General features: G+C 44.7%; 1 long non-coding RNA gene across 1 annotated transcript; it reads left to right on the top strand.

Moving 5' to 3' along the window:
* Positions 1-313: 313 nt before the first annotated feature.
* LOC141367305 (uncharacterized) lies at positions 314-2,282 on the top strand. The gene is made up of 2 exons (XR_012371636.1): positions 314-564; positions 1,279-2,282. It is a non-coding gene; the product is annotated as an uncharacterized lncRNA (long non-coding RNA).
* Positions 2,283-9,832: the final 7,550 nt, after the last annotated feature.

Below are 9,832 nucleotides of genomic sequence, written 5' to 3' on the forward strand. Positions count from 1 at the left end.
AAGCTTTTTTACCCGCTGTCATCACCCCATAAGGCAATAAAGCGCTCTTCCAGCTTACTTGCGAGTGACGTGCTTACATTTGGGAGGAGTAAAGCGCTGACGTATGTGGTTTCATCAACCAGATGCATTTACACTTCTCTAGTTTCGTCTGAAATGCGTCCCAGACCACCTCCTGAAGTGGTTTGAGCGATCGGATTTAAATCCGTCTCAAAAATGTTTCGGAGGGCATTTACACCTGGTCTTTTTACGATCAGATAGCTATCCGATCAGAGAAAACGCATGAAGTGACCAGGTGTAAAAAGCCCCTTAGTCTAGGACTAGTCTAATCCCTGTCCGGGAAACCGCCCCAAAATGTTTTGTCCAAAGGCCCATGTAATGTTTAGTAAGACATTTAATATACAACACTTGTTTTGTATCTCAGTAATTTGTATTTATTTCTCAGATGATTCTTCACTAGAGGTTACATTGAAGTCAGGCAATGACAGGAAGGATGGCTGGGGATTCCAAGATCTGATAAAAGAAGTTACATGAAGATACTTGGACTACTCATGGGACAAAAGAGCTGTAAGCAGGATAATTTGGAGTACAGTTTTCAAATGAAATGACGTTGGTCACCTCAGCAAATACAGTAAATTACTTTTATTAGACAGAAATCTTTCTTTTGAAACCCATATCTCACATCACAAAAGCAGCCTTCTTCCAGCAGAACATATCAACCATCTCCGATGTGAAGATTACTAGATTAGATTACTGGGTGGTTGTCCTGCATCCTTAATTAACAGGCTACAATTAGTGCAAAATCCCAGCTGCTAGAGTTCGTACAAGGTCACGCAAGTTCATATAACCCCAAATTTAGCATCTCTACAATAGTTACCAGTTAAATTCTGTATCGATTACAAAATATTGCTACTCACTTATAAAGTCCCAAATGGTTTAGCTCCTACAGACAGAACTTCTAGTATGCTACAAACAATCGTGCTCCTTAATATCTCAAAACTCCAGACTTTTAGTAGTTCCTAGGATAGCAAAATCTATCAAAGCAGGGCAAGTTTTTTTTCCACCTATGGAAACTGTGGAACAGCCTTACTGACACTGCTCAGACACTTTCTCCCAGTTTAAATCTAGCTTAAAGACACCTCTTCAGTGTACATAAACATAATTTCATCCTGTAACTTTGCATTAAGTTTATAAATAACTTTTTTAAAATTTTCCTTAACCTAAAAAGCTCTAAACAGCAGCTATGGTAATTTTCTCTATTTGCTTTTTTTTAAACTTCAGATTACACCAGCTCCAGTCTGGATCCTGTCTCTATCGGATGACCCTACAAATAAGGAAAGTTGACATCACGAGGACTTCAAAACTGTTCAAAGCGCTATACAAATAAATGTGAACAAAATTGAATTGTTTGAAGTCAACAGCAGAGATGAGGATGCCACACAATGCATCCTCTCCACAACAGATCTTGCATTACAAAGTGATATTGACATCTTTCTTGGCCTCTCTGATTACAATCCTCCCAATCATTCCTGCAACACAAGAAGCACAAATTACTTTTATGTCACAAATCACAGTTTGTCATTAAAGTCTGGTCTACCTGCTACTTTTAAAAGATCTTCGTATCAAAATTTCTTAAATACTGGATTTTATTAATTACTTTTGTTTAGTTACCAATATATTTATTTACATTTGCACATTTTTTCATATTCATTCATTTTATCCTAAACTATTTTGCTTGTTGTTTCATTACTGCAGATTATTTATGTTGGGTGATGCATTGTCTTCATAAGTAGATATAGGTATATCAGTGGTCTCCTCCTGCTAAAGATTTTTGATAATGTCATAAGACAAAGTAGCATTGTGTAATACTTTATATGTTGTTTAAAATATGGGTAACACTTTACAATAAGGTAACTACATTAATTAACATGAACTAATAATGAACTGCACTTATACAGCATTTATTTATCTTTGTTAATGTTAATTTCAACAATTACTAATACTTTTATTAAAATTGTGTTAATGTTAGTTAATGCACTGTGAACTAACATGGACAAGCAAATAAAGCTTTATTTATATTAACTAACGTTAACAAAGATTAGGCCTAATAAATACTGTAACAAATGTATTGCTCATAGTTTGTTCATGTTAGTTAATACATTAACTAATATTAACTAATGAACCTTATTGTAAAGTGTTACCAAAATATGTTACAAGACGAGTCAGACAGACCATTGACAGTGCAGCTAAGATTATTCAATCAACCATTTTTATTTTATTCTTTATCATTTTGTCCCCTGCCTGATGCTCTCATCTCTGTCTACCTTGTGGTTGAGTAAAAGCATTAACTCACCACAGAGTTGTCTATCTTTGAGCAATGGACAAAGTCATTTTCCTGACTAGAGAGGTCTAGTGAAACTAAGAACTAGTGAACTGGACTTGCTCCTTGTATCGGTTTAATCTAACATTTTTGGCATAGTCGTATTTGGATCTATCAATGTCATTAAATGCCCACCTGATCTTACTCTATTATATGTCATAACTGCTATGCTAGAATTAATTGTATAAAATTATTGTATAATTTATCATTTCTGTTCAAAAAAGAAATACTAATTTAGTAGTCAATTACGCAAAAATATTCAGCCTGCAACAGCAAACTTGCACGATTGCGTCACATCATTAGTATATTTTACGTCCGTATGCAGTAAGTGATTAACTTACTAATAAAAGCGTGGTATTAATATCTGTGTAAGACTTAACGTTAGCTGGATAAAGCAAACTCTGGACGCAATAGCCTCCGGAAGCTAATGCTAATAACTAACGTTGCATATTTAGATAAAAGAGATTAAAACATATGGATGGTTAAACACAAGATATTCATTTTTATACACATTCCACAGAGTTTATGACATTAAATGATCTTTCATACCTTACAAACAATATGCCGCTCTCCATAGCACAGCCTCGCTCTCCTCGTTCTACAGGCAGACTTCCGTGGTGGGCGTGGCCAAATGGTGACTGTAGTGGCCAATAGAAACGGGTCTTTCATTCAACTAGGTTGATCCCGCCCACTGAGACGGTTGTAACTTGCATCCAAAACTTTTTGACTCAAAAGCAAAGATTTTTGATCCGTAAACAAAAACAGCGTAGCAGAGAGCAAAATGTAGGGACACGGGATGAAACTACTCAAAGAAAAATTAATATTGCAAAAAATTTTGTTAACAATTCCTGTATTTTGTAACTAAAATAATTTTAAGATAACATTTTTTAAATGCGAATTAATTTTTTTTACAACAATTTAATAGTTTTGCTCTCAAATACTGTATGTTTGATTGAATAATATTGACACAAAATTCAGCCCATATGAAATTGGTCTTGTCACGGTAGGATAAGTCCACCGTGACTTTCTGTGTTGTGTCTGTCTGTATGATTGAAGTGTGTGTGTGCGTGTCTGATCGCTAATGATCTGAGTGAGTGCAGGTGTGCGTGATTGCTTTGCTCCAGCTGGTGGTAGTTACCCAGACGGCATATATACTCACTCATTCTCTCCTCTCACTGCCAGATGATTATACTACGTTGTCTACCCGTGTTATCGTGTCGTGTGTTCCTGTGGTCTCGTCTTCGCTGTGGAGTTCTGCCTGTCTATGTATCCGGTTTCATCCGTCAGTCTGACTTCACTCACGAGCACTTGGATCCGTCACCGCAGCCTTTGTCTGTCCAACTTACCAACATATCATCTGTGTCATCTGTCATATCATCTGAGTCATCTGTTTAATAAACCTGTTTTCATTTATCTTGCATTTGCTTCCTGATTTTTCAAACCAGTCATCACAGAATCATCTGGCCACCATGGAAGCAGCAGGTAAAGGTTCCCCGGCTCGGTTTGAAGAGTTTATCTCCGCTGCCATACATCGTTTCACCACCCAGGACAGTCGGATTGAGGAACTGAGCCGGGGAATGAAGGATATGACAGACAAAGTGTCCGAGCTCACCCAGGCGATCCAACAGCTGACGCTACCCACTGCACCACCCGCACCGTCTGTTCCTTCTACACCACCCGCGAGCGCGTCCCGTCAGGAACCAAGACTTTCTACGCCCGAGAAATATGCAGGTGATCCAGAATGTTGTAGACCATTTCTATCTCAATGCTCTCTCCATTTCTTTCTTCAGCCCCAGACTTACATCATGGAGGAGAGTAAAGTGGGATTTGTGTTATCCCTCCTGACGGGAAAGGCGGCGCGTTGGGGAACAGCGGTGTGGGAGAATCACGATCCGTGTACCCTGAGTTTCGAGGCGTTGTCTGCCATGATGAGAAGGGTGTTTGATAGATCTGCAGTTGGAAGAGATGCGGCTAGGAAGTTGGCCGATCTGCGTCAGGGTACACGGTCCGTTTCAGACTACGCCATTGATTTTCGCACTCTAGCGGCGGACACAAATTGGAACGAGGAAGCGCAGTGGGATATTTTCCTGCATGGGTTAACCGGCCGCATCCAGCGCGAACTTCAACATGGGGAGATTCCCATTTCTCTCAACGGTCTCATTGACGCGGCGATCCGAGTGGACATCCGGCTGAGGAGTATTCCTGTTCATGACGATGATGGTTGTTCTCAAGCTGTTTCTGAGGGAAGACCGTCGTCGAGGGAGATTGCGGCCGGTTCTTCCATGTCCGATCCGGAGCCCACGCAGGTGGGTCGAGCTCGGCTTTCCCGGGAGGAGAGGATTCGTCGTCGATCACTGGGGCTTTGCTTGTACTGCAGAGAGGCCGGGCACCTCCTCCATCGGTGTCCGGTAAAAGGCAACGCCCGGGAGTAGTGCTGGGGTTACTTTCGGGCGGAATCTCTACAGCAAAGACCCCTTTAACATCTACCCTCCTCCAGGCGAAGCTGCGGTGGCGCAACACACATCTCACCTGTGACGCACTACTGGACTCGGGAGCCGAGGGGAATTTAATCGATCACCACTTTGCACGTAAGCTCCAGGTTCCGTTGACAGCTCTCTCCAAACCCATTTCACCCTTCGCACTCAATGGTAGTGAATTATCTGTCATCACTCACATCACGGACCCGGTCACCCTGTGTATTTCTGGCAATCATTCTGAGACTTTGCAGTTTTATGTCACTATTTCCCCTCTGGCTCCCATTGTACTTGGACATCCTTGGCTGCTCAAACACAACCCATCCGTCAACTGGAGATTAGGAACTATCACCGGTTGGAGTGAAGCTTGTCATAAGTCTTGTCTTGTCTCTGCTTGTGTATCTGTCTCTGCGTCTGTGTTTCAGGAGGAGACGGTGGACTTGACTAACGTGCCCGTGGAGTATCAGGACCTGAAGGGAGTGTTCAGTAAGTCTCGGGCCGATTCTCTATCTCCTCATCGTCCCTATGACTGTGCCATAGAGTTATTGCCAGGTACGTCTCCGCCTAAGGGCAAACTTTACTCTCTATCTGTTCCTGAGATGAAGGCCATGGAGAAATACATTTCTGATTCTTTAGCAACCGGGTTCATCCGCCCTTCCTCATCTCCAGCGGGGGCGGGGTTCTTTTTTGTTAGTAAAAAGGATGGATCTTTGCGACCTTGTATTGATTACCGAGGGTTGAATAACATTACGGTAAAGAATACTTATCCTTTGCCGTTAATGTCTTCAGCTTTCGAGAGGTTGCAAGGAGCATCCGTTTTCACAAAATTGGATTTACGCAATGCTTATAATTTGGTTCGCATAAGGGAGGGGGACGAATGGAAAACTGCTTTTAACACCCCTCGTGGCCATTTTGAGTACTGCGTGATGCCTTTCGGTCTATCTAACTCGCCGGCAGTTTTCCAAGCACTCGTTAATGACGTGTTGCGAGACATGGTAGACCAGTTTCTGTATGTTTACCTGGATGACATACTGATTTTTTCTTCGTCTCTCCAGGAACATGTGCAACACGTACGACGAGTGCTTCTTAGGTTGCTAGAGAATGGGCTTTTTGTCAAGGCGGAGAAATGCGAATTTCATGCACAGTCTGTTTCTTTCCTAGGGCACATCATTTCGACTGAGGGCGTCCGTATGGATCCGGAGAAGGTTAAGGCTGTGGTTGATTGGCCATCCCCAGAGTCTCGCAAGGCCCTGCAGAGATTTCTGGGGTTCGCCAATTTTTACCGGCGTTTTATTCGCAATTTCAGCCAACTAGCCGCACCTCTGACTGCCTTGACCTCCGCTAGTACTGCGTTCAGGTGGTCGGAGGCAGCCCAGACTGCCTTTACCAAACTGAAAGGCTGCTTTGTTTCAGCCCCAATTCTTGTGGCCCCTGATCGTAAGCGTCAGTTCATAGTGGAGGTCGATGCGTCAGATGTGGGGGTAGGAGCCGTGTTATCTCAACGCACGTCCTCAGACGGAAAGGTGCATCCCTGCGCGTTTTATTCCCATCGTTTATCGCCTGCCGAACGTAATTATGACATTGGTAATCGGAAATTGTTGGCTGTTAAACTAGCACTGGAAGAATGGCGTCATTGGCTTGAGGGGTCGGGTGTGCCTTTCATAGTTTACACTGATCACAAGAATCTTGAATACATCAAATCTGCCAAACGTTTGAACTCTAGGCAGGCTCGGTGGGCTTTATTTTTCGGTCGTTTCGATTTCACTTTGTCCTACCGTCCAGGTTCCAAAAACACCAAACCTGATGCTTTATGCCGCATTTTTGAGCGTTCCGATCGTGCCTCATCTCCCGAGCCCATTTTACCGGAGACCATATTCATCTCCGCGCTCTCATGGGAGATCGAATCGAAGGTGACCAAAGCCTTAGAAGGGGTAACGCCCCCGGCCCGTTGCCCACCGAACCGGTTATTTGTGCCAGAGGGACTGAGATCAGAGGTACTTAAATGGAGCCATAATTCCAGTATAGCTTGCCATCCAGGGGTCAGTCGAACCAAGTTTTTGGTTAAGCAACGATTTTGGTGGCCAGGGATGGCTCGTGACACACATGATTTTGTATTGGCTTGTTCGGTTTGTGCTGTGGGTAAGGCGTCTAATCGTCCTCCTGACGGGCTTCTTAGACTGCTGCCGGTCCCTTCGAGACCCTGGTCCCATATTTCGCTCGATTTCATTACCGCCCTCCCACCCTCCCAGGGTAATACGGTGATTTTAACCGTAGTGGACCGATTCTCGAAGGCGGCTCATTTTATTCCCTTGCCCAAATTACCGTCAGCCAAGGAGACAGCGGTCGCTATCGTTGACCACGTATTCCGGTTACATGGCCTTCCGACAGACGTGGTTTCCGATAGGGGTCCCCAATTTATATCTAAATTTTGGCGTGAGTTTTGCAAGTTGCTAGGGGCTACGGTTAGTCTGTCTTCGGGGTTTCATCCTCCAACCAATGGTCAAACCGAGCGAGCCAATCAGGATGTGGAAAGAGTGTTGCGATGTTTGGTCTCCAAGAATCCTTCCTCCTGGAGCCAACAACTCTCTATGGTGGAGTACACGCACAATTCATTACCAGTGTCAGCTACGGGCCTATCTCCGTTTAAGTGTAGTTTAGGGTACCAACCACCATTATTTCCCAGTCTGGAGTCCGAGATCGCGGTCCCCTCTGCACACCCTTTCGTCCAGAGGTGTCGTCGCACTTGGAGTAGGGCACGTGAGGTCATACTCCAAGTGAGACAGCGCACCAAGGCCAAGGCCGATCGCCACCGGTCAAAGCCTCCCGTTTACGTCGTGGGTCAAAAAGTGTGGCTTTCTACTCAGAATATTCCGATGCGTTCCGTCTCGAATAAGTTGACTCCCAAATTTATAGGTCCATTTTCTGTTGCTAAAATCATTAATCCAGTAACAGTCCGCCTTAACCTCCCTCCTGTGTACAGACGAATTCATCCGGTGTTCCACATTTCCAAAATCAAACCCGTGTTTATATCTCGTCTTAATCCGCCTGTCCCGGTTCCCCCCCGCCTCGTATCGTAGATGGGGAACCAACCTATTCGATCAATCGTATTCTGGACTCTAGACGGAGGGGGCGCGGATTTCAGTACTTGGTGGATTGGGAAGGTTACGGTCCGGAGGAGAGAAGTTGGGTTCCGGCTCGGGACATATTGGATCACTCCCTTATTGATGATTTCCATCGCAGGTCAAGGAGCCCGGGAACGTCAGGTGACGTTCGTGGGGGAGGGGGTACTGTCACGGTAGGATAAGTCCACCGTGACTTTCTGTGTTGTGTCTGTCTGTATGATTGAAGTGTGTGTGCGTGTCTGATCGCTAATGATCTGAGTGAGTGCAGGTGTGCGTGATTGCTTTGCTCCAGCTGGTGGTAGTTACCCATACGGCATATATACTCACTCATTCTCTCCTCTCACTGCCAGATGATTATACTACGTTGTCTACCCGTGTTATCGTGTCGTGTGTTCCTGTGGTCTCGTCTTCGCTGTGGAGTTCTGCCTGTCTATGTATCCGGTTTCATCCGTCAGTCTGACTTCACTCACGAGCACTTGGATCCGTCACCGCAGCCTTTGTCTGTCCAACTTACCAACATATCATCTGTGTCATCTGTCATATCATCTGAGTCATCTGTTTAATAAACCTGTTTTCATTTATCTTGCATTTGCTTCCTGATTTTTCAAACCAGTCATCACAGGTCTATAATTATTAAAATTGTGTTTATTTTCAGTTTTGAATAATGGAATAACTTTTGCCATTTTCATTTTCTTCGGGACACAGCCATTTGTGAGGGACAGATTACAAATATGTGTTAATGGTGTTTTGATATTATGTATCACTTTCTTTATTATAGCCATGTTAATGGCATGGCAGTCCATAGAATAGTTATTTTTGGACTTATGGACACTGTCCACTAACTCATCTTCACATACTACAGAAAGAAAGATTGTATTAGAATTATTCTCAATTTTTCTATATTATGCTCAATTTGTACGTCTGGGATTCCTGCTGCCAATGTCATGACATGGTAGGAGAGACAGGACGCAAACGCAAAGTTCGAAAAATAAATAACATTTAATGATAAAACACGAGGGATAACACTGTGAATACAGTGAACACAGGAACATCCAATACAGGGAACAGACGAGGTAGCAATGACAATCATCCGGCAATGAGTGTGACACAAACACTGGTATAAATACACAGAGACTAATGCCACACAGGTGGAATGAATGATGTGATAATTAACAAGTGTCCAGGTGATGACAATATAGAACAGACACAAAACATGACACGGATCACCGTGACATAACCCCTCCCTCTACGAGTGGCTACCAGACACTCACATAAACACAAAACAAAAACAAAGTCTGGTAGCGAGAGTCCAAGGGAGGGGTGGAGGGCTTGGGGACCCTGGCGAAGCCGGCAGCCGCCGGGATGAGACCAAGAGGACGGTTGGCCGGACTGCGCCAGGAGAACCGGAGCGATCGCTCCGAGAACCGAGGCAGACGAATTACCCCCCTCCTGGGAATCGTCGACAATTAGATGCCCCCGGAAATCTTCTCCCATCCCCTCGCGGAAACAGAGACCCTCGCTCGGTAGCCACCCCGGGGAAATGATCGGGCGTGGTCCGTTCCGGATCCCCCTGCGAGCAGGATGGTGGTCCTCCGAGGGACCGTCGACGACGACTCAACCGTTGGGGGACCGCCTGGGCCGATCCTCCTCCCGCAGGAGCGAGCGATCGCTCACGGTGGTCCCCAAGAGACATCGGGGCTGATGGGGAATGAACCCCGATGTCACTACTCCCCCTCGACGAAACTCCTGGGGGAGCCGCCCTCCGTGAACTCGCTGCGTCCAATAATGGCCGGTTCATTCTGTCACTACCGGGAACGGGAGCAAGGACACAAACGCAGGGTTCACACGAAAGGGTAACA

Source organism: Misgurnus anguillicaudatus, chromosome 2 (assembly GCF_027580225.2).
Source record: "Misgurnus anguillicaudatus chromosome 2, ASM2758022v2, whole genome shotgun sequence".
Classification (NCBI taxonomy): domain Eukaryota; kingdom Metazoa; phylum Chordata; class Actinopteri; order Cypriniformes; family Cobitidae; genus Misgurnus; species Misgurnus anguillicaudatus.